The sequence below is a fragment of the Schistocerca americana genome, chromosome X (genome assembly GCF_021461395.2).
Source record: "Schistocerca americana isolate TAMUIC-IGC-003095 chromosome X, iqSchAmer2.1, whole genome shotgun sequence".
In the NCBI taxonomy this organism is placed as follows: domain Eukaryota; kingdom Metazoa; phylum Arthropoda; class Insecta; order Orthoptera; family Acrididae; genus Schistocerca; species Schistocerca americana.
This window is the reverse complement of record NC_060130.1, coordinates 394,704,901-394,730,486: the sequence shown is the minus strand read 5'-3', so window position 1 is coordinate 394,730,486 and position 25,586 is coordinate 394,704,901.

The following is a 25,586-nucleotide window of genomic DNA, read 5'->3' as shown; positions in this document are numbered from 1 at the left end:
CAGCCGAACGGTCGCGTATTCAGTGCTGTACGCATTATTGATCAGCAAATGGACAGACAGTGCCCAACTGGGCTAGCTACCGTTTTAATTAATTTCTGTATTACTTCAATTATGTTAGTTGTGGACTCTTTGAGTCATGTAGTACCCCTCTTCGTTTCGTATTTTTATGTGAGTGATGGCACTTTGTTTTACGTATTAAACAAAAATCCAAATAAGTAGAAAATGCAGGAGTACAATGGGTTGCTCATTAGAACAACTTGTACTCTTCTCTCCACTAACCGTTCAAATTTTCTTCGGAGACGATAGCCTGATCCAAAATCAAATTCATTAGGCATACGCGATCATTGATATATTATCGCACTAAGACCGAATCGTAAGGGGGGAGGTTACAGGATTCCTATTATAGGCTTCTAGAGATTTTAAAAAGACACAGTCCATACCCTCACGACGCGATAGCGAAGGTAATGTTACCGATCACAGTACCACTAAAGCGGAGTTAATAAATACAATTTTCTGAAATTCATTCACCAAAGAAGACGAAGTAAATTTTCCGGAACTCGAGTCAAAAGCTACTGCAAAATGAATAACTCAGAAGTAGGTATCCTTGGTATGGCAAAGCAGCTTAAATACTTAATAAAGGTAAGTCTTCCACACCAGATTGTATACCAGTTAGATTCCTTTCAGAGTATGCTGCTACAATAGCTTTGTACTTAACAGTCATATACAAGCGCTCGCTCGACGGAAGATCCGTACCGGCTGATGTGGCCGAGCGGTTCTAGGCGCTTCAGTCTGGAACAGCGCGACCGATACGGTCGCAGGCTCGAATCCTGCCTCGGGCATGGATGTGTGTGATGTCCTTAGGTTGGTTAGGTTTAAGTAGTTTTCAGTTCTAGGGTACTGATGACCTCAGAAGTTAAGTCCCATAGTGCTCAGAGCCATTTGAACCATTTTTGTTCCAGTCTTTTCTTGAGACAGTGCTGCAGTACGTCTCTCCAATCATCTCACACATGCTCAATGGGACTTAATTCGGGGGAAGTCCATTTTCGGAACATTCTCTCGTTCCAAGAGCTCCTCCGCCTGTACTGTTCGATGCGGACTCTCAATGCTATCCACAAAACGAAGTCTCTTCTCAATGCTCCCCTGATAAGACGGGAATGGGGACGGAGTACAGTGTCACAATAACGTTGACCCTTGAGTACACCTGAAGACTTGAAGGTCAGTACACCCATGCAACATTATGCCTCCCCACATTATAGCACTTGGACCATCGAACCATCATGTTAAACAATGTTGGACATACCTTCATATATCGAGTACCTCCATATATCGTATTAGTTAATGTACGTCTACGTCTATGTGATTACTCTGCTATTCACAAAAAAGTGCATGACAGAGGGCTCAATGAATCACCTTCAAGCTGTCTCTCTACCGCTCCACTCTCGAACGTCGCGCGGGAAAAACGAGAACTTAAATTTTTCTGTGCAAGCCCTGGTTTCTCTTATTTTATCGTAATGATCATATTTCCTTACGTAGGTGTGTGCCAATAGAATGTTTTCGCAATCTCAGGAGAAAACTGGTGTTTGAAATTTCATGAGAAGATCCCGTCCCAACGAAAAATGCCTTTGTTTTAATGATTACCACTCCATTTCACGTATCATGTCTGTGGCACCATCTCCCCTATTTCGCGATAATACAAAACGAGCTGCCCTTCTTTGAACTTTTTCGATGTCATCCGTCAGTCCCACCTGATGCGGATCACACACCGCACAGCAATACTGCAGAATAGGGCGGACAAGCGTGGTGTAAGCAGTCTCTTTAGTAGATCTGTTGCACGTTCTAAGTGTTCTCCCAATGAATCGCACTCTTTGGTTTGCTCTACCTACAACATTATCTATGTGATCGTTCCAATTAAGGTTATTTGTAATTGTAATCCCTAAGCATTTTGTTGAATTTGCAGCCTTCAGATTTGTGTGACTTACCGCGTAAACGAAATTTAGCGGATTTCTTTTATTACTCATGTGAATAATTTCACACTTTTCTTTATTCAGTGTCAACTGCCACTTTTCGCACCATACAGATATCGTATCTAAACCATTTTGCAACTCGTTTTGGTCATCTGATGACTTTACAAGACGGTAAATGACAGCATCATCTGCAAACAATTTAAGAGGGCTACTCAGATTGTCTCCTATATCGTCAATATAGATCCGGAACAGTAGAGGGACTGTAACACTTCCTTGGGGAACGCCGGATATTACTTCTGTTTTACTCGATGACTTTCCGTCTATTACTACGAACTGTGACCTTTCCGACAGGAAATCACGAATCCAGTTGCACAACTGAGACGATATTCCATAGACACGCAGTTTGGTTAGAAGACGCTTGTGAGGAACTGTGTCGAAAGCTTTCTGGAAATCTAAAAATATGGAATCAATTTGACATCCCCTGTCGCTAGTACTCATTACTCAATGAGTATGAAGAACTAGTTGTGTTTCACAGGAACAATATTTTCTGAATCCGTGCTGATTATGTGTCAATAAGGTATCAGTAACCATAAGGCTGTGATAACATCTATGACAACACGTACTCCAAAACATGTTAAGAAAGGTAGGAAGATATTTTTGCTTAGCAAGAGTGACAGGATACAAATTTCAGAGTAGTTGAGCAGTCAGCATCAAATAGTCGATGATGAGAACGAAGATGTGGAAAACAAATGGAAAAAATTCAAAAGCGTCGTGCAATATGCCCTAGACAAGTATGTTCCGAGAAAGGTCTTAAGGAATGGGAAAGACCTAACATGGATTAATACCTGTGTAAGAAAACTGCTACGTGAACAAAGAGAACTTCATCTCAGATTCAAGAGAAGTAAAAACCTGTTTGACAAACAAAAGCAGAACGAAGCGAGAATGAGCGTAAGGAGAGAAATGAGAGAATCGTTCAATGACTTTGAAAGTAAAACAGTGTCGACCGATCTGAGTAAGAAACTCAAGAGGTTTTGCTCATATGTAAAATCAGCAAGTGGGCCAAAATCGTCTGTTCATTCACTCAGTGACCATACAGGCGCCGAAACAGAACATGACTGAGAGAAGGCCGAAATACTGAATTCGGTCTTCCAAAATTGTTTCACTCCGGAAGACCGTAACACGGTCCCTCCTTTCAACCGTACGAACGTCAAAACGGTGTATATCGAGATAATCGATCGCGGAATAGAAAAACAACTACAATCACTTAGTAGTGGAAAGGCGTCAGGACCAGATGAGATGCCTATGAGATTCTATGAAGATTGTACGAAAGAACTTGCTCCCTTTCTAGCAGTAATTCATCGTAGATCGCTTGAGCAACGAAGGGTACCTAGCGACTGGAAGAAAGCGCAGGTCATTCCCGTTTTCAAAATGGGCCCTGGATCAGATGCACACAACTATAGATCTAATCGTTGAAGTCATTCTGTTGTAGATTTATGAAAAATGTATTATGCTCAAGAATTATGACGTTCTTGGAGATGAAAAATCTTCTCTATATAAATCAACATGGATTCCGCAAGCAGGGATCCTGCGAAACTCAGCTCGCTCTGTTTCCTCCATGAGAGGTTGATGTCGTGTTCCTTGATTTCAGGAAAGCATTTGAAACCGTCCCGCACTTCCACACACGAGCTTATCGAGCACCGGCGCAGATTTTCGACTGGATTCAACAATTCCTTGCAGACAGGACTCAACACGTCGGTCTTACCGGAACAAAATCGACAGATGTAAAGGTTAATTCCAGTGTATTCCAATGAAGTGTGATAGGACCGTTATTGTTGACAACATATATAAATGATCTAGTAGAAAGCGTCGGATGCTTTCTAAGGCTGTTTGCAGATAATCTGGTTGTCTATAACAAAGTAGCAACGCCAGAACATGTAACGATTTTCAGAATGACTTCCAGTGAACTGAAGAATGGTGCAGGCTCTGGCAGTTGACCCTGAACGTAAATAAATGTAACATATTGCGCATACATAGGAAAAGAAACCCACTACTTAATAGCTACACTATTGAAGACAAACTGCTGGAAACAGAATCTGCCGTAAAATATCTAGGAGTAACTATCCGGAACGACCCTAAGTGGAATGACCATATGAAACAAATAGTGGGGAAGCAGATGCCAGACTTAGATTCATAGGAAAAATCTTAAGGAAATGTAACTCATTCATGAATGAAGTGACTTATAAGGCGCTTGGTCGACCCATTCTTGAGTACTGTTCGTGTATGGGTTCCCTACCATACAGAACTGAGATAAGAGATAGAGAAGATCCAACGAAGAGCGGCACGTTTCGTCACGGGATCGTTCAGTCGAAACGAAAGCGTTACGGAGATGCTCAGCAAACTCCATTGGCAGACGTTACAAAAGAAGCGTTGTGCATCACGGAGAAATTTCGGGAGAGCATTTTCGGACGGAGTCGGACAACATATTGATACATATCGCGTGATGAGCATGAGGAGAATATTCGAGAAATTAGAGCCAATACAGAGGCTTACCGACAATCATCCTTCGCACGCACTATTCGAGATCGGAACAGGGTTCGAGGGCTCAGTTAGTGGTACAAAAAGTACCCTCCGCCACACACCGTTAGGTGGCTTGCGAAGTACGACGTAGAAGTAGATGATATGGCGAGAGGTAGGAACACATAAAGCACCCAAGAAAATTTTCGAATTATGTTCAGTTTCTCTCTCTCTCTCTCTCTCTCTATCTATCTATCTATCTATCTATCCACATGGGTTGGACAAAAATAGAAAACACCGCGAGACATACGTACTTGAACACAAATGCAGATGCTAGCTAGGTCTGCAAGTTGTGCTTTCGTGTTTGACAACGAACTTCACCTATGCCGTGTCCTCAATACGTTGCAAGTGGCAGTGGCGGTCAGAATAGTGTTTTGTGTAGTTGTGAGAGCATCATGTCGAATCTAAGTGAATTCGAACGTGGGCAAATTGTTGGTGTTCATATGGTGGGTACTTGAAGGCCGTCACTGTCTTACGTAAGCCTAACACATTACATTACCTTCGACACCGCTGTTATGTCGTACGGGGAGCGGTCTCTGCAGTAGCAAGGCACGGCGGCATGCGATAGACGGACGGCGCACGGAAGCTGCTGTGTTCCGCTAACTTGAGCGCGAAACCACCAATTAACGCTATGGGCTATCTAAATGCCGGTGATCTGACCTATCATGAAACCACAGAATGTGAAAACTACGAGTACTGCTGACTCTGTCCCAGTCGGACACTAATTGTATACGCGAACGAAAACGTGCCGAGTGTCAACATTTATTCGGCACTCCTTGCCGTTGTCGACCTGCTTCGCTGCGTATAAGAAATTATAGGAATACGAAAACGATCGACGCGGAACTAACGTGCGTGAAAGGATTCAAGCGAGTAACGAAACGTTTCTGTTACTGCAAGTCCGCTGAGGGTAACGAATTGGAGGAATAAAATAACTACCGACCCGTCCATAGTTGGCACAAACTGCGTGCAGGAAAGAAATCATGCGAGTAACGAGATGTTAAAGGCAGTATCGAAACGGTACTTCAAGTCTCGCGGAAGGCTCTTTACTCATTAACGAATACACTGGATTTGCAAAAGCTGTACCAGTGGCTGACACTGCGAGAGAGACATTGTGCATCGTCGAGAGGTTTGCTATTAAATTTTCGAAACCGTACGTTCCAAGGACAGTCAGACAACATACTATTTCCTCCAACATATGCTTTGTAGTTTCACCATGGCGGGAAATTTACAGAAATTGCGGCAGTATTTCTTCCTGTTCACCATTCTGGGACGGAGGAATAGGGAAGAAATGATAGTGGTTCCAGTAATATCCTCCGCCACACACCTTAAAGTGGCTTGGATAGTATGGATGTAGACATATCGTACGCCTGTCTGATGACATAATTTGACGGAAGAAACCTGTATTGCAGCTCTATGTGACATCTCAAACCAGCCGTTATTTTGCATGAAAACAGGCGTTTTAGCGTGAAATATTGACCACACATCCGCGTCACCACTGAACGCATGTGACACACCCTTTGCTCGTTTCTGTTGATTATATTACAATTTTGCGGGTTATTTTTTCAGCTCATACGACACAATCAGCGCACCTTCCTTGGTCTCTAGCTGCTGGCAGCCGGGATTGATCATTCTCTGGGCAAACAGGGCTTACCTGCCGCTGATGCGTCGTTCAGTCTTCCGACACACCGACTGTAACAGCAATTAATCTGAACCGCTCTCAGCGGTGGGAGCTCACAGCTCGGATAAAAGAAGAGCCCGTCCTAACTGGGCACATTTCTCCTTGTCCGTGCCATTTAGCCACGACCCACTTGATCCGTCGAATGGAGGCACACTATCTTCTTGGTATGGGAAAGGCGCGCCCCTCTTCCAGTGTACAGACTGCACAAGACGTTACAGGAGCTGTGGCCTTCTCGCTTCTTCCAGTGGAATGTCATGTTATCTCAGTTATTGGTTTCAATTATACCTTTCAACAGTTGACAGTTAAATGAAACTTTTTTGGAGGAATTTATGCAGCTTATTCATAGCAATACAGCAGCGCTAACGTATACTATCTGATCAAAAAGTATCCGGACACGTCTGTGTAACACGGAATTGACCAATAGATGTCACAAGAGGACGACCCGCAGCTCAGTGACTTCGAAAGTGGAATACTCATTGGATGTCACCAGAGTAACAAATCCGTCAGGGACATTTCAACCTTTCTAAAGCTGCCCAAGCAGGCTGTTGTTGAGGTGATAGTGAAGCGAAAACCCGAAGAAACAACCACAGCTAAGTCAAGACCAGGCAGACCACATGTACCTACAGAGAGGAACCGTCCAGGATTGCGGAGGATGCTTGTAGAAAATCGTAAGAAATCAGCGTAAGTAATCATACGTGAGCTCCGAAGTACTACCAGAAGTGGAGCTAGCACAGTCTCTGTGCTTGGGGAGTTAAAAAGAATGAAGTACAATGGTCAAGCTGCCCATCATAAGCCACACATATCTGCAGGAAGTGATAAGCGAGGCTCGAGGTGGTGTAAAGAGCAACGACGCTGGATAGTGGATGATTAAACACATGATTTGGAGGGGTGAATCACGATATACCTTGTGCCAATCCCATGGATGGGTTTGGGTTTGGCGAATGCCTGAAGTATAGTGCTAATAGTGCAGCATGGAGAAGGTGATGTTACGGTATGGGGACTTTTTTCGTGGTTAGAGTGTGGCCCGTTTTTGTGCTTAAGGAATCACTAAATACGGATTGATATTGAAACCTTCCCTTAGAAAAATTTATGAATTACTGTGCTGATAAACCTCTTACGTTATTGAATTTTCAAACAGCTGAGCAGAACTGAACGTACTCAGATATTTCTCTCTTTACTTATTCTGATCAATACTAAACTGACACACAATACTTTAAGCGCAACGCAATCTGACTTTCAATAATCCCTACAAAAGAATGGCCATGACTAACAATAACCTATACCTTTCATGAATCACTTACCTCACAAAAATCTTCGTTACCCGAACTACTGCAACACAGCGAGCGCCAATACTGCCAGCTAAATAAATGATTCTATCTACTGAAGGCATTAACTACTGATAGGCATAGTTAGCAAATGAAAGATTTTGACAGAGAACAAACAATGTATTTACCTTAATAATATTCAAAAGTCATTATATATACATATCAGTTCATGACATCCCGTCTTAAAAATTTACTCTTTCTGATGGACACACGTCCAGATCGTCCGCTCTCAAAATTGTGCCGTCTCTCTCCTCACATCCACCACTGCTGGCGGCTCACCTCCAACTCGCAACGCTACGCGCTGTTCACATCCAACTGCCCAACACTACAATAGCGAATATTCCAACAATGCCAACCAGCCACAGACTGCACACAGCACAGCCAGTGATTTTCATGCAGAGTGCTACGTGGCGTTACCAACATAAAAACCTAAACAGCCCACTTACAATATGAACACATTTTACGGCGTTGTGTATTGCGTACAGTAGAGGACCAGTTCGGAGACCATGAGTGTTTGTACCTGCATGGCACTGCAACCTGTCGTAAGGCAGCATATGCGAGGCAACGGTTTGTCAAAAATAACGTTCCTTAAATGCTCTGTCCTGCCCCGAGTACCGACCTGAGCGCAGTGGAACACCTTTGGGATAAGTTAGATCGCCGACTTCGCTCCAGACCGCATCTGCTCTGGTTTCGGCTCTGGAGGGAGAATGGGCTGCCATTCCTCCACAGACTTCTAGACAGTTCACTGAAAGTGTCCCCAGCGGAGTTCAAGTCGTCATAAAGGCGACGGGCAGACACTACTAGCTATTCGAATATTTTTGATCATGAAGTATATCTGTAAAATAAAAATAAAAAACTTACAAAATAAAATATAACTGAACATGGAAGTTGGAGTTTCAAACCACAAAATTCGGTATATAATTCTGGGGAGATTAACTGTCCAGCATTTACAGAAGGATGTAGCACTTACAACAAACCTAACAGAACCAGGTAATCAAAGAAATCTTTTAGAGAAAATATCAAACTGGATTGGACTCAGAATTTCAGTCTGAAGGAACTTAATTCCCGCAGATATTAAACCGTTACTAGTGAAGATTAGTTTCACATTTCAGTCTGTAAATTACTGTGACACTTCCCTCGGTAAAGAACATTGTCTCGCCCTCCTTTAACTTTCCTTTCAGGCTGACGGCCAGTGCAAGGTCTGACGACACCCCTGTCACGCGACTGACCATAATATTCCATTCAGAAGAGCTCTCACTCCAATAGAATAGCTGTCTCTAAGTGAATTGCTTAAACGCTTATTACACTGCCTGACAAAGAAAGTGAAGCACACAGAAGGCGAGGTGCAAACGAAGTGAAACTTCGCGGTTTGAGAAGATATAAGATGTTATTTCAGTGATTACAAAATCGAGTAAAATTTACAAAAAACTTAGAAGTGTAAGTCTACTTACCAGTAGCACCCCCTCTGGCTTGGATGCATGCACTTATTCGGTTTGGAATGGTATCATAAAGCCGCTGTATCCTATTCTCAGTCAAGCTAGCCCACAAATGTTGCATCTGGCCCTTAATATTATGGGTACTGGCACTGGAACGGAGTTAACGTCCGAACCAATCCTACACGTGTCTTACCGGAGATAGATATGGGGAGCTTGCTAGCCACGGGAATACCTCAAAATCACGCAGGAAGTTCGTAGAGACACGTCCATGTGTGAACGCGCATTATTTTGTTGAAATCTGGCACCGCGATAGTGTGGCATAAGAGGTACCACATGGGGACGCAGGCTGCCCGTGGCGTACCGTTGTGCCGTCAGAGATCCCTCTGTATTACCAGCTGTGGCCTGAAGTCAAACCCGACGGCTCATCACACCGTGACGCCAGGAGTAACACCGTTGTGCCTCTCCAAAACAGTGGAAGAACGGAACTCATTCCTAGTTCGCCGACAACGGTTATCAGGCGTAGAGCAGAACCACTATTTCTTTCTGAACACAATGTGTGGCCATTCACCAGCAGTGTAGTTGGTTGAGGGCGTACGCTTTGATGTAAATCTCGCTGCCGCTGAGAAAGACTAATAAAGATGTCCTGCTAGGACGGGTGCGTAGGTTCTAGGGCAGCATATGCATAATGAAAGTAGCGCAGAAGAGTTAATAGTAAAACATATCACTCAACTTTGGCAGTTCTGATTACAGCAGTTGTAGAATGCAGGTTTACCTTATCTGTCCTGCGTTGACAACAGTTCCATGAAAGCTACTAAATAATGTCTCTGAACTAAAATCGGAAAAAACTTATCTTCTGTCTTGATGTACTATTCAAAGAACTGTTCCAAACTAACAGTACACAGTTAAATTTCTAGGTAGGCGGTCTCTCTCCATACACGATAATTCTATTCACAATTCTGTTTCTTCTGAAGAGTAACTACTTTCTATCTATCGGCTACTGTTTCTATCCCGCTCGACTTGAAGACACGACGAACGTTATGCAGGATCTCGATAACAAGACTCGGATGACTTGCAACTCGCAACTCACATCTTTTGTTCGTACACGGTTACTTAAGTGCACGTCTCTCTTCCTAGTGGCGCTGACACTCCACGGGCCGTGATTCTCACGGGCAGCGGATCGGTTTGCGCGCAGCGGTGTTTCTGCTGTGGAGAGACGTCCACGGTACTTCTGGTATCAACTGCCGCAAACTCTTCTTGTGTGTATCTCAGTGCACCACAAGCAGTCCGTTTTTCCCAGTCACAGCACCACTCCAAACTCAGTCGTTCATGTTGTGTTGTATAATGTATTGTATGTTAACCAGAGGGCCTATAAACGACGGAGACGCTCCGTCCCCGCCGCACCCGCAGTGGTCCGCAACCCCACGACGACTGCCGCAGTCCACTTCACCCCTCCGCCGCCCCACACCGAACCACTCTTTCACAGGGTTATTGTGCGGTTCAGCCGGCCGGTGTGGCCGTGCGGCTCTAGACGCTTCAGTCTGGAACCGCGTGACCGCCACAGTCGCAGGTTCGAATCCTGCCCCGGGCATGGATGTGTGTGATGTCCTTAGGTTAGTTAGGTTTAATTAGTTCTAAGTTCTAGGCAACTGATGACCTCAGAAGTTAAGTCGCATAGTGCTCAGAGCCATTTATTGTGCGGTTCGGCCCCCAGTGGACCCCCCCCCCCCCCAACCCAGGAAACGTCACACACCAGACGAGTGGAGTGTAACGCCTACGTCTGCGTGGTAGAGTAATGGTGGTGTACGCGCACGTGGAAAACTTGTTTGCGTAGCATTCGCCGACATAGTGTAGCTGAGGCGGAATAAGGGGAACCAGCCTGTATTCGCCGAGGTAGATGGAAAACCGCCTAAAAACCATCCACAGACTGGCCGGCTCACCGGACCTCGACACAAGTCCGCCGGGCGGATTCGTGCCGGGGACCATGCGCTCCTTCCCAACCCGGAAAGCCGCGCGTTAGACCGAACGACTAACCGGGCGGGCTCATGTTGTGTTACCCGCAGCGTATTCATCGGACGGTAATCCCCTAGTCCGACTGTTGTTATTGTCCGAAAAATGGTATGGAATGACACAGAATATTGCAGGGAGTGCATTATTTGTCTCAAATGGCAGGCATAGATGTGAAGCGGCTACAATGAGTTTGGTGCACAGAACTGCCATCTGAAGGAACCTGACAGATAATTTTCTTCACTATCAAACCTACCAATAATAGCAAAACTTTCTGCGAAAGAGCTTGTGGCCATGTCAAGTTCAGAATGATGTATACTTGAGAGTTTCCTTGCTCTACAACGGCGACCGATCACTGCCATCTGCCACTGGCTCCTTGAAACTCACTGTTGTCAGACCAGGTGAATGCAGCATGGTGCACCTGGAGCACATTTCCGCTCTCACATTGTAAGCATAAAATTGTTTTCATTCAGCTCTCACACTGGCAACCATAAAAATCTTATTTCTTATTTTAGTTTGATTTTTCGTGAGAAATAACTTTGACAACCCGAGTAAACACTGTGCACCGACATAACACATATGGATTGCTATGAGTGTTTTCATCAAGTGTTATTTTTTAGTTTGAAGTTCTAGAATTTGTCTTCCAGTTTTGTATTAGATTTTGCATATTTGAATCTTATGAAAGGTGTTTAAGCGTAATAAAATTGAGTCCAAAGTGGAAAAAGGTCTAATATTCGTAAAAAAAAACTTTGCTTTGAATTTAATGGAGGGGTGCAGGCAGTGGAGGCACCTTAAAGCATCATGTGTGGGCAACTGCTATCGGGCAAATCACGACATGAAAGGATATTCTGTTTTTCAAGATAGAATGCACTGGCATGAATGTTTCTCCACATTCATGACGTCTCGATAACTATCATAAGTGATTGACTGCAACAGTTGCATCCAATAGAAGTTGGGTGTGGGGGTATCGCATTTTCTCATTCAAAGTAACGAAAGTTACAGGACTGATCACTATTACATTTTTGCTTGAACGTTATCACTACGCTCATTGAACATCCCTATACAATACTTTTATTGGCGACGTGTTATGACGCCTTTCTGTTAACTTCTTAAGAAGGAATTAATGGCTGAGCCTAAAGAAACTACGTCTATTCCAGCAAGGCTAGTGTGAAGAGACAATATTTTGCATTTAGTGTGTTACGCACTATGAACTCCTCCACAAAGGTGTTTCCATCGCATCTGGCATTCCTGCTGACAGCTGAGACAGCTTTGGGTCACATCCCCCATGCACTTATATACCTGATTTTCCACCCTCCAATGTTTAACTTTCCTGTTACACATCAAACGACCATCAAGAACATTCCAAGAACGACAAAATACAACACGAGCCTGACCTGATGACATCTTTAAATACAAAAGAGTTGGTTTCTACAAATATGGAATCGGTTAACTAACTGAAATTGTAGGCTGTGATCAAAATTATCCGCACACCTGGCTGAAACTTACTTACAAGTTCGAGGCGCCCTCCATCGGTAATGCTGGAATTCAATATGGTGTTAGCCTACCGTTAGCCTTGATGACAGCTTCCACTCTCGCAGGCACACGTTCAATCAGGTGCTGGAAGGTTTCTTGGGGAATGGTAGCCCATTCTTCACGGAGTGTTGTACAGAGCACAGGTATCGATGTCTGCCGGTGAGGCCTGGCACGAAGTCGGTGTTCCAAAACATCCCAAAGGCGTTCTATAGGATTCAAGTCAGGACTCTGTGCAGGCCAGTCCATTACAGGGATGTTACTGTCGTGTTACCACTGCGCCACACGCCTTGCACTATGAATAGGTGCTCGATCGTGTTGAACGATGCGATCTCCATCCTCGAATTGCTCTTCAGCAGTGGGATGCAAGAAGGTGCTTAAAACATCAATGTAGGCCTGTGCTGTGGTAGTGCCACGCAAAACAACAAGGGGTGCAAGCCCCCTTCATAAAAAACACGACCACCCCACAACACCACCGCCTACGAATTTTACTGTTGGCACTACACACGTTGGTCGATGATGTTCTCCGGTCATTCCCCGTACCCACACCCTGCCAACGGATCGTCACATTGTGTACCGTGATTCGTCACTCCACACAACGTTTTTCCACTGTTCAATAATCCAATGTTTACGCTCCTTGCACCAAGCGAGGTGTCGTTTGGCATTTACAGGCGTGATGTGTAGCTTATGAGGAGCCGCTCGACTATGAAATCCAAGTTTTCTCACATCCCGCCTAACTATCATAGTACTTGCAGTGGATCCTGATACAGTTTGGAATTCCTGTGTGATGGTCTGGATAGATGTCTGTCTGCCTATTACACATTACTACCCCCTTCAACTGTTGGCGGTCTCTGACAGTCAACAGACGAGGTCGACCTGTACGCTTTTGTGATGTACGTGTCCCTTCACGTTTCCACTTCACTATCACATCGGAAACAGTGGACCTAATGATGTTTAGGAGTGCGAAAATCTCGCGTACAGACGTATGACACAAGTGGCACCCAATCACCTGACCACGTTCGAAGTCCGTGAGTTCCGCGGAGCGTCCCTTCTGCTCTCTCACGATGTCTAACGACTACTGAGGTCGCTGATATGGAGACCCTGGCAGTAGGTGGCAGCAAAATACACCTAATATGAAAAACGTATGTTTTTGGGGTGTCCGGATACTTTTAATCACGTAGTTTATTAGTGATGATTAATTTCTCTCTTCTGTTTGCCGTTGTCTTCAATAAACCAATGGAAAAGCATTATTAAACTGTGCACTGCACTAATACAAATAAATTGTAGCGTACCACAATAACCTCATCACAAAAGTCTGTTAGAAATGGTTCAAATGGCTCTGAGCACTATGGGACTTAACATCTGAGGTCATCAGTCCCCTAGAACTTCAAAGTACTTAAACCTAACTAACCTAAGGACATCACAACATCCATGCCCGAGGCAGGATTCGAACCTGCGACCGTAGCGGTCGCGCGTTTCCAGACTGAAGCGCCTAGAACCGCTCGGCAAAAGTCTGTTACAATAAAATATAAACTATATGTAACAAGACACCCATTTGGTCCGAGTTCCAGTCTCGATGGAGACCACTTTTTTTTACCTCTTCTGTAACAGAGCATCATTAGGCAGATCGAAAATCAATAAGGAAATATTATGGAAAATTCTGCATCATAGGTTCTTCCGCTACTTCCAATGCCTCTCAGAGTAAAGGCGAAAAATTTATGATACTGCACACTTGATATGCCCTTTTCTGCTTCTGCCATCATAATTTTTCCGTTTGGTGAATAGGCACTTTTATTTATGAAATTTTGACTTTCTTTGAAAGGTTATCACGGTGAGTTGTAATTCACTTGTATCTTATAATATTGTCTTTCCATTACTTTATTGAAAACTGCAGTAAACAGAGTAAACAGGAGAGAGAAATTAATCACCAAAAATACATTCTCTAACAATAGCTAAAAGTAATAGGTAGTTTACTGATTCCACGATAATATAAACCTACTCATTCAGAGTTAAAGATGTCATCAAGCCATATTTGAAGAGTATTTTCGTCCGGAAAGGAATTTTCTTGGCTGTTGTTTGATATGGTACAGGAAAGGTCAACACGTGTATAGCGGATGAATTCACAAACAAACTCCTGGATAGTTTTTTTTTTTTTTTTTTTTTTTTTTGTGGAACCAACAGAATGTGTAAATTGTAAATTTCTGGTAAGATCTTATGGGACCAAACTGCTTAGGTCATCGGTCCCTAAGCTTACACAGTACTTAATCTAACTTAAACTAACTTATGCTATGGACAACACACACACCCATGCCCGAGAGAGAACTCGAATTTCCGAGGGGGTGGAGCCGCGCGGACCGTGACTAGACGTCTTAGAGTGTGTTTTCGTGTAGTAGAGACAACTGACGCAGTTTTCTTGCTCGTTTTTCTTATACTGCGACGGAAATGTTACGGCTTAAAGTTAAGTGTCGGCACGCCAGTCGGGAACGATAGAACAGAGAGGGCTGTGGGAAGAGGTCAGCCAATAGCACGCTGACCGACCCCTCTCCAGGACAACAACGCGACAGCAGCGGCCTGTATGAGAAGAGGACATAAGCGCCGCGCCCGACTGGTCGCGGCCCAGTCGAACAGCAGGCTCAAGATTAGCGTCAAAGCTCATTACTTCGCTAGAACCCTCTAGGTATCAGACTTTGGAATTGTTACACTGAAGAAAGTTGATTATTTCGTAGGTCGCCCTTTGCTTGCGACACATCTGTGTAATTCAAAGTTGAGTATTGTCATTTACTTTTTTTGGTAATAAAACTCATTAATACGATTTGTTTGAATTTTATCTGGCGATCCGAGAAAGCAGGTTTCCTAGACACCCCATTTTGACGGCTAGGCAGGACTGAACAGGAAAGGTGTCTCAGCTGTCAGCAAAAATACCCGCTGCGATCGATACACCCGTGGGGAGAAGTTCATAGTGCACAACACCTTTTCTGTGCCACTAAATGCAACATATTGTCTGTTAACAGTAGCCTTTGCTCGAGGAGATGTTTTTTGTTAGGGCTCAACCATTAACGCCTTCTTAAGAAGTTAACAGAGAGGCGTCGTAGCTCGTCACCACTAACAGTACTGCATAGAAATGCTCAGTGAGCCAACTGATGACGTTTAGGCAAAAATGTAATAGTGGTCAGTCATTTGGTTTATGTTCCTTTGAATCAAAAGACCCACCTTCTGAACCTAGCCTTTTGGATGCAGCTGTTGCAGTTAATCACATATGACATTTATCAAGACGTCATGAATGTGGAAAAACATTCCTACCAGTGAGTGACGTGATTTGCCCAATACCAATCGCCCCACACGCGGTACAGATGTTTTGAGCTGCCTCCGCCTCTCCATTAAATTCAAAGCAAACGATTTATCACTGAAGTTAGATCTTTTTCCACTTGAGACTCAGTTTTATAACGCTTAAACAGTTTTCATAAGATTCAAGTATGCAAAATCCAGTCTACATCAGTACTTCGTAAGCCACCTGACGGTGTGTGGCGGAGGGTACTTCATATATCACTGATTGATCCCTCCTTCCCTGTACCCCTTGCGAATGGCGCGTGAGAATAATGATTGTCAGGAAGCCTCTGTGTTAGCTCCCATTTCCCCAATTTTTTCAACGTCGTCATCTGTCAGGATGTGTATGGGAGGAATTAATATGTTACCTCACTCTTCCCAGGAAGTGCGACTTCGAAATGTTCATAGTAAGCCTCTCTGTGATTCACAGCGCCTCTTCTGTAACGCCCGCCTCTGGAGTCTGTTGAGCATCCATGTAACGCTCTCGTGCCGATCAAGCGACCCCGTGACGAAACGCGCCGATCTTCGTTGGATCTTCTTTATCTCTTCTATCAGTCCTACCTGATAAGGGTCCCAAATTGAACAGAACACAAGAATTGGTCGAACGAGCGCCTTGTAAGCCATTTCCTCCGTGAAGAGTTACATTTTCTTAAGATTATTCCTATGAATCTCAGTCGGGCATCTGCTTTTCTTACTATTTGTTTTATGTGGAATATTTTACAGTACATACAGTTTCCAGCAATTTGTCATCAAAAGTGTAGTTGTACGGAAGTGGCTTTCTTTTCCTCTGTGTGCGCAGTATGTTACATTTACGTTCAATATTAACTGCCATAGCCTGCACCATTAAACAGTTCTCTGTACCTCATTTTGCAAATGGGTATTGCTTTCTGGGGTTGCTACTTTCTTATTGACGACAGAATCATCTGCGAACAATCTTAAAGAGCTTCCGACGCTTTCAACTAGGTCATTTACACACACTTTAAACAGTAACGATCCTATCACACTTCCCTGGTGTACTCCAGAAATTACCTTCACATCTGTCGATTTTGTTCCACTAAAAGCCATGTGTTGAGTTTTGAATCCAGTCGCAAACCTGGACCGACATTCGGTAAGGTCTTTTTTTTTTCACTAAACGGCAATGAGGTACAGTGCCAAATGCCTTCCTGAAGTCAAAGAACACAGCATCATTGTCTACAGCGTTATGGATCTCATGGAGGAACGCAGCGAGCTAAGTTTTGTGAGATCTCTGCGGAATCCACGTTGATTTTGATAAAAGAGATTTTCGTTCTTCAAAAACGTCAAAATTCCTGAGCATAAAGCATGTTCCGCAATCTTACAAGACATCGACGGCAACTACATAAGCCTATAATTATATGCACCTGTTCTACGACCCTTCCTGAAAATGGACATGACCTTCGCTCTCTCCCGCAGTTAGGTACCCTTCGTGGTCCCAGGGAACTGTGATAAACTGCTTTTCTGTTCTGCGATCGGTTATATCTGTCTTGCATTTCGTGCGGTGATTGAAAGGACGGACCGTATTACGACCTTCAGTGGTGCAACAACTTCGGAAGACCACATTTAGTATTTCGGACTCCTCTCTGTTATCTTCAGTTTCCGTGCCTTTACGGTGATTGAGTGACTGAATGGATGATTTCGAGCCGATTAGTGATTTTATGTAAGACCATATCCTTTTAGGGTTTTTAGTCAGCTCGATTCACAAAATTTAAGTTCCACTGTCACTGAACGCTCCTCTCATTGCTCTCATTACGCTCATTTTCGCTTCGTTCAGCTCTAGCTTGTCTGCTACTTTTTGACTTCTCTTGAATCTGTGATGAGGCTATGTCTGTTAACGTAGCAGTTTTCGAAACGGGTATTAAACTACAGCGGATCTTTCCCATTCGTTAAGACCTTACTCGGAATATACTTTTCTATGGCATATTGATCGATGCTTCTGAATTTTTCCATTTGTGTGCAACATATTCATCCTCCGCGCTTAATTTTTCATGTTGACTACTTACATACCCTGCAATTTGTATCTTGTGACTGTTGCTAAGAAAAAATATTATCCTACCTGTCCTAACAGTCCTTGTTATAACCGTGTGCGTGTGAATTAAACCGGGGACCTAGAAACGACGGAGAGGCTTCGTCCCGCTGTTGCCCTCAGTGGTTCAGAACCCCGCAACAGGCCACAGCAGTCCACCCATCCCGCCGCAGCCGCACACCGAACCCAGGAAATGCTTACGCGGTAGAGTAACTATGGTGTAGGCGTACGTGGAGACAGTGTTAGAGCAGCAATCGCCGACATAGTGTAACTGAGGCGGAATATGGGGAACCAGCCCGCATTCGCCGAGGTAGATGGAAAACCGCCTTTAAAACTATCCACAGGCTGGCTGGCACATCGGACCTCGACACTAAACCGCCGGGCGGATTCGTGCCGGGGACCGACACGCCTTCCTGCTCGGGAAGCAGCGCGTTAGACAGCGCGGCTAGCCGGGTGGGCTTGTTATAACAGTAATCATAGTTGGTATCGCAGCCGTATGATCGCTTTATCTGAAAACTACCTTGAGCAGTTAAACAGAGAACCGACTCGTGGCGATAACAAATTAGACCTTCTGGTGACAAACAGACCCGAACTATTTGAAACAGTTAACGCAGAAGAGGGAATCAGCGATCATAAAGCGGTTACTGCATCGATGATTTCAGCCGTAAATAGAAATATTAAAAAAGGTAGGAAGATTTTTCTGTTTAGCAAAAGTGACAAAAAGCAGATTACAGAGTACCTGACGGTTCAATTCAAAAGTTTTGTCTCAAGTACAGATAGTAATGAGGATCAGTGGACAAAGTTCAGAACCATCGTACAATATGCGTTAGATGAGTATGTGCCAAGCAAGATCGTAAGACATGGAAAAGAGCCACCGTGGTACAACAACCGAGTTAGAAAACTGCTACGGAAGCAAAGGGAACTTCACAGCAAACATAAACATAGCCAACGCCTTGCAGACAAACAAAAATTACGCGAAGCGAAATGTAGTGTGAGGAGGGCTATGCGAGAGGCGTTCAATGAATTCGAAAGTAAAGTTCTGTGTACTGACTTGGCAGAAAATCCTAAGAAATTTTGGTCTTATGTCAAAGTGGTAGGTGGTTCAAAACAAAATGTCCAGACACTCTGTGACCATAAGGGTACTGAAACGGAAGATGACAGACTAAAGGCCGAAATACTAAATGTCTTTTTCCAAAGCTGTTTCACAGAAGAAAACTGCACTGTAGCTCCTTCTCTAGATTGTCGCACAGATTACAAAATGGTAGATATCGATATAGATGACAGAGGGACAGAAAAACATTTAAAATCGCTCAAAAGAGGAAAGGCCACTGGACCTGATGGGATACCAGTTCGATTTTACACAGAGTACGCGAAGGAACTTGCCCCCCTTCTTGCAGCGGTGTACCGTAGGTCTCTAGAAGAGCGTAGCGTTCCAAAGGATTGGAAAAGGGCACAGATCATCCCCGTTTTCAAGAAGGGACGTCGAACAGATGTGCAGAACTATAGACCTATGTCTCTAACGTCGATCAGTTGTAGAATTTTGGAACACGTATTATGTTCGAGTATAATGACTTTTCTGGAGACTAGAAATCTACTCTGTAGGAATCAGCATGGGTTTCGAAAAAGACGTTCGTGTGATACCCAGCTCGCGCTATTCGTCCACGAGACTCAGAGGGCCATAGACACTGTTTCCCAGGTAGATGCCGTGTTTCTTGACTTCCGCAAGGCGTTCGATGCAGTTCCCCACAGTCGTTTAATGAACAAAGTAAGAGCATATGGACTATGAGACCAACTGTGTGATTGGATTGAAGAGTTCCTAGATAACAGAAAGCAGCATGTCACTCTCAATGGAGAGAAGTCTTCTGAAGTAAGAGTGATTTCAGGTGTGCCGAAGGGGAGTGTCATAGGACCATTGCTATTCACAATATACATAAATGACTTTGTGGATGACATCGGAAGTTCACTGAGGCTTTTTGCAGATGATGCTGTGGTGTATCGAGAGATTGTAACAATGGAAAATTGTACTGAAATGCAGGAGAATCTGCAGCGAATTGGCGCATGGTGCAGGGAATGGCAATTGAATCTCAATGTAGACAAGTGTAATGTGCTGCGAATACATAGGAAGATAGATCCCTTATCAGTTAGCTACAAAATAGCAGGTCAGCAACTGGAAGCAGTTAACTCCATAAATTATCTGGGAGTACGCATTAGGAGTGATTTAAAATGGAATGATCATATAAAGTTGATCGTCGGTAAAGCAGATGCGAGACTGAGATTCATTGGAAGAATCCTAAGGAAATCCAATCCGAAAACAAAGGAAGTAGGTTACTGTACGCTTTTTCACCCACTGCTTGAATACTGCTCAGCATTGTGGGGTCCGTACCAGATAGGGTTGATAGAAGAGATAGAGAAGATCCAACGGAGAGCAGCGCGCTTCGTTTCAGGATCATTTAGTAATCGCGAAAGCGTTACGGAGATCATAGATAAACTCCAGTGGAAGACTCTGCAGGAGAGACGCTCAGTAGCTCGGTACGGGCTTTTGTGAAAGTTTCGAGAACATACCTTCACCGAAGAGTCAAGCAGTATATTGCTCCATCCTACGTATATCTCGCGAAGAGACCATGAGGATAAAATCAGAGAGATTAGAGCCCACACAGAAGCATACCGACAATCCTTCTTTCCATGAACAATACGAGACTGGAATAGAAGGGAGAACCGATAGAGGTACTCAAGGTACCCTCTGCCACACACCGTCAGGTGGCTTGCGGAGTATGGATGTAGATGTAGATGTAGATACCGTCTTGCATAGTAACTGTTTCGATAAGTAAGGTCTGTTCGTTGCTGGGAAATTTAAGACGTTACCCTCTCGTGTTTCTTCCTAATTATGTGCTCGAAGTAATTTTCGGACAAGACTTTCAGTATAATGTCACATGAATCACTGTCTCTGGCACCAGATTTCATAGAATGACTAACCCAACCTATATCTGCTAGCTGAAGTAACCTCATATTACCACGGCATGATCAGGAAAGTTACTAACGATATTGTGCAAGTTCTCTCTGGAGCGCCCTATCACTACAGCTCCTGACCCAGATGGTCTAAAAATGTATACGATTACCATTTTTGACAGAACATTGGTGCTTAACTTGACACATAATATTTCACAATCGGAATCTGTGATAACCTCACTAAATGTTACCGAATTCTTTCCTGTAATAAATGCGCCGCCACCATTGGCGATTGCCGACCGGAGTGGCCGTGCGGTTCTAGGCGCTACAGTCTGGAACCGAGCAACCGCTACGGTCGCAGGTTCGAATCCTGCCTCGGGCATGGATGTGTGTGTTGTCCTTAGGTTAGTTAGGTTTAATTAGTTCTAAGTTCCAGGCGACTGATGAACTCAGAAGCTAAGTCTCATAGTGCTCGTAGCTCAACCATTGGCGATTAACTTATCCTTACGACAAATATTCCAGTCTGAACTTAATATTTCATTGTTGTTCACTACGGTTCCAACCAGTTTTCTGTGCCTAGTACTATCTGGGCTTTATAACCCTCCATAAGCGATACTAATTCTGGAACCTTCCTTGGATCCTCCTGCAGTTTACTAATATCACATTAATCTTTTATGTATCTGATTTGTGAAAATGAGCGTTCTCTCAAAATATTTTGGCGGATGTATCTCCGATCAGTTCGTCTCTGATCCCAAAGGGGTGTTCATTTAACCTAAAAACCCGCATGTGCACACCACGCGTAATCCTCTACCGTAGTAGCCGATTCCTGCCTGTAGTGCACGCCTCACCTATTAAATAAAACCCTACAATTCTCCTCACGAACGGTGTGGCCGTGCGGTTCTGGGCGCTTTAGTCTGGAACCGCGTGACCGCTACGGTCGCAGGTTCGAATCCTGCCTCGGGCATGGATGTGTGTGATGTCCTTAGGTTAGTTAGGTTTTAGTCGTTCTAAGTTCTAGGGGACTGATGACCACAGCAGTTACGTCCCATAGTGCTCAGAGCCATTTGAACCATTTGAATAATCTCACGCGAATACGTGTCTCTGGCACCAGTTTTGATAGCATGACTCTCCCACTCTATGCCAGGAAGTTGAAGTAGCCCCATAAAACGGCCGAACGGCGTTCAGGTTTGATATCTACAACTGTATGTGCAGGAAGTCAGCAGCTTATTATCGTCGAAAATTATTTACACATCTGCACCTCCTTTTAGCAAGTAATATACCGCACTTTTTCCCCATATCTATGTAAGGATTCATGCGACCTGAACCAAATGAAGACGCTGTCCAACTCTACAAACTAGTGTTAATCTAATTAATAATTTTAGTAACGTAAATAATATTCAAGTAATTAGTATACCTCCATGACTGAAGATGAGCTTCAGTGGCTCTAAACATGTAAATATAGAGGAATAGCCTTTAAACATAATAACTGGTTGTGACATCATCAAGGGCCTCCCAAATGAGCTTCGGATCGCAGCAGTCCTTCGCCAGGCCACACGATCTGTCCGCAAATCTCGCGTTTGTGGGCAAATCGCAGATCGCAGCGATCAATCGCTGATCGACTGGAATTCCCACGAATATATCTGACGAATGACATGCGACGTACACCACTGTAGCGCCTGACTGCCTGGTTGCAAATCGTATGTTTAGATATTCAGGATGATTATGAAGTTTTGTTTCATTTGGCTATATCTACATAGAGTAAGAAATTTGCGCTAACATTTATGGTTATGGGGAGAGCATAAATCACTCAGGAAAATGAAGCTGAATCCGGAGTTGCCTCTTATATTAAGAAGGAAAACAAATATAAAACATTATCACCCTCGTATTTTGCAGTGATTAGCATTTTGAACATTGTGCTGTAGAAGCAGAAATTCATAGCTAAAGTCACGATATAATTGGCTCCACCAGGCAGTTCTGAGTTGTTTATAAAACAAATAGGCACATTATTGAAGTTTTCAACATTTAAACAAAATGAGTTAATATGAAGTTGACATTTTAATTTAAATGATTAGACCGTACCTATTCTGTAGCTGTACACACGTTCCTTGCCCTTTTATACAATTTATTTCTCTCTCACACAAACTTACAAGAGTTATGCAGGCCAGCAGTGAAACTACTGATAATATTTCTATGGACACATCGTGGTTTCAAAGACACTGTGGAAATATTTGCAGTAAAAGTAAAAGACTCATACATGAAAAACGAATTGAACACTTTAAGAAGTATTTGTGAAATACGGATAGCGAAGACGTATACGACGCACTAGGCGCCACTGAAAAACGTTATGTATTCTATAGCATAGCGTAGTCCTAGTTTCCAAGCAAAACCTTTCAAAACAACTTTAATAAACTACAAATCCCGTTTTATTTCATTTACTTCATTTCTAGTATTGGTGGATAAATTGAGGTCACCGTCACTGCTGCTAAACACCTCCGTTCATTTTCCACAGCAGACGTTCACGAGAGAGGCGTTCGAAATGCCGGATGAAACTGATTGGGAAATCGCTCCTGCGCTGCAAGGTCGAAGCCAGCGTCCGATTGCAGGTGATACCGCTAGCGATCGGTCGCTGGTGTGTGGGCCCTTAATGGAAGGGCACTTTTGCGTGTCACGTCATCGCATCGCAGGCGCGAGCCGCCAGCACGCAGCAGCAGCCGTTGGCGCGTGCCGCTGGCAGGGAGAGTGCAGATGGCGGCCGCGTTCTGCTCGGCTGCGGAGCCCGGCCGCAGCTGGCCGCTCCCCCTCCACGCCACCACACGCAGCCAGCAGTGTCGGCCCTCTGCTCATCGCTATCAATCACAGACCTAAGTTGCACCAGCGCATAACGCCCTGTTAGCAAACAATAACAAACGTATTTATTCACTGAAAAGGAATATAACATAACAAGCGCATATCCTGTGGAAATTTCATAAAAATTCGTATTAAATACACACTCTAACAAGGGGAGGCCACGACGTTTGGAACGCGGATTTACTTCAAAATTCGTACACTGGTAGCACTCCACGAGGACAACAAAATGAGTACGCAGTAGCGCGTACTTCTCAAGCGTTATGGAGAAAATCGCACGATAATTTCGGTCGTCAAATAAATACCTGTGCGTGCCCATTTTTACCACGAAGCGGCGGCAGCGGAGTGGAGCCGGCACAGTAGCTCAGCGTGTTCGCCGGCACGGTAGCTCAGCGTGTTCGGTCAGAGGGTTATTTGCCCTCTGCAATAAAAAAAAAAAAAAAACTGAGTGAATGGGTCAATAATGAACTTCAATGGACGTCAAGGGACGTCCGGCACGAACAATTTCAACGAACTATAACGAACAAAATGAGATTAAATAAAAAAAAGCGTGTTCGGTCAGAGGGCTGGTTAGCCTCTGTAATAAAAAACTGAGTGGAAGGATCAACAAACGAACTTTACCGGATGTCATGTGACGTCCGCAACGACCAAACACAACGATTATTGTGTTGGCAGAAGAGCCAACACGGTGTTACGAGGGGAGGTCGAAATGCACGCGTTTTAGCTCACGCAGGCTGGCGTGAGGAGGGAAGAACTATACTGACGTGAGGTCTGGAACATGACAAGGAATTAGAATTCAGAAAGCGGACGTAATTAGTTTCATACTTAACTTTAATCCATTAATGAGGAAAGTCGCTCTTGACGGTACATGATTCACAATATTATCTGTTCAGAAAACATTCTTGAAGGATATGGCGCCTTGCTAGGTCGTAGCAAATGACATAGCTGAAGGCTATGCTAAACTGTCGTCTCTGCAAATGAGAGCGTATGTACACAGTGAATGATCGCTAGCAAAGTCGGCTGTACAACTGGGGCGAGTGCTAGGGAGTCGCTCTAGACTAGACCTGCCGTGTGGCGGCGCTCGGTCTGCAATCACTGATAGTGGCGATACGAGGGTCCGACGTATACCAAGGGACCGCGGCCGATTTAAAGGCTACCACCTAGCAAGTGTGGTATCTGGCGGTGACACCACAACGACCAACAACGAACAAAATGGAAAAAAAGTGGTTAGCGTTCAAGCCTCTTAATCGCTGGATCCAGTCCCGTTCCTCAACTTCTTTTTTTTTCAGCACGATCATTTTCTTTACTATTTATATAGCAATATGCGGCTGTTTGCTGATGATGCTGTGGTGTACGGGAAGGTGTCGTCGTTGAGTGACTGTAGGAGGATACAAAATGACTTGGACTGGATTTGTGATTGGTGTAAAGAATGGCAGCTAACTCTAAATATAGATAAATGTAACTTAATGCAGATGAATAGGAAAAGGAATCCCGTAATGTTTGAATACTCCATTGGTAGTGTAGCGCTTGACACAGTCACGTCCATTAAATATTTGGGCGTAACACTGCAGAGCGATATGAAGAGGGACAAGCATGTAATAGCAGTTGTGGGGAAGGCGGATAGTCGACTTCGGTTCATTGGTAGAATTTTGGGATGATGTGGTTCATCGTAAAGGAGACCGCTTATAAAACACTAATACGACCTATTCTTGAGTACTGCTCGAGCGTTTGGGATCCCCATCAGGTCGGATTGAGGGAGGACATAGATGCAATTCAGAGGCGGGCTGCTAGATTTGTTACTGGTAGGTTTGATCATCACGCGAGTGTTACGGAAATGCTTCAGGAACTCGAGTGGAAGTCTCTGGAGGAAAGGAGGCGTTCTTTTCGTGAATCGCTGCTGAGGAAATTTAGAAAACCAGC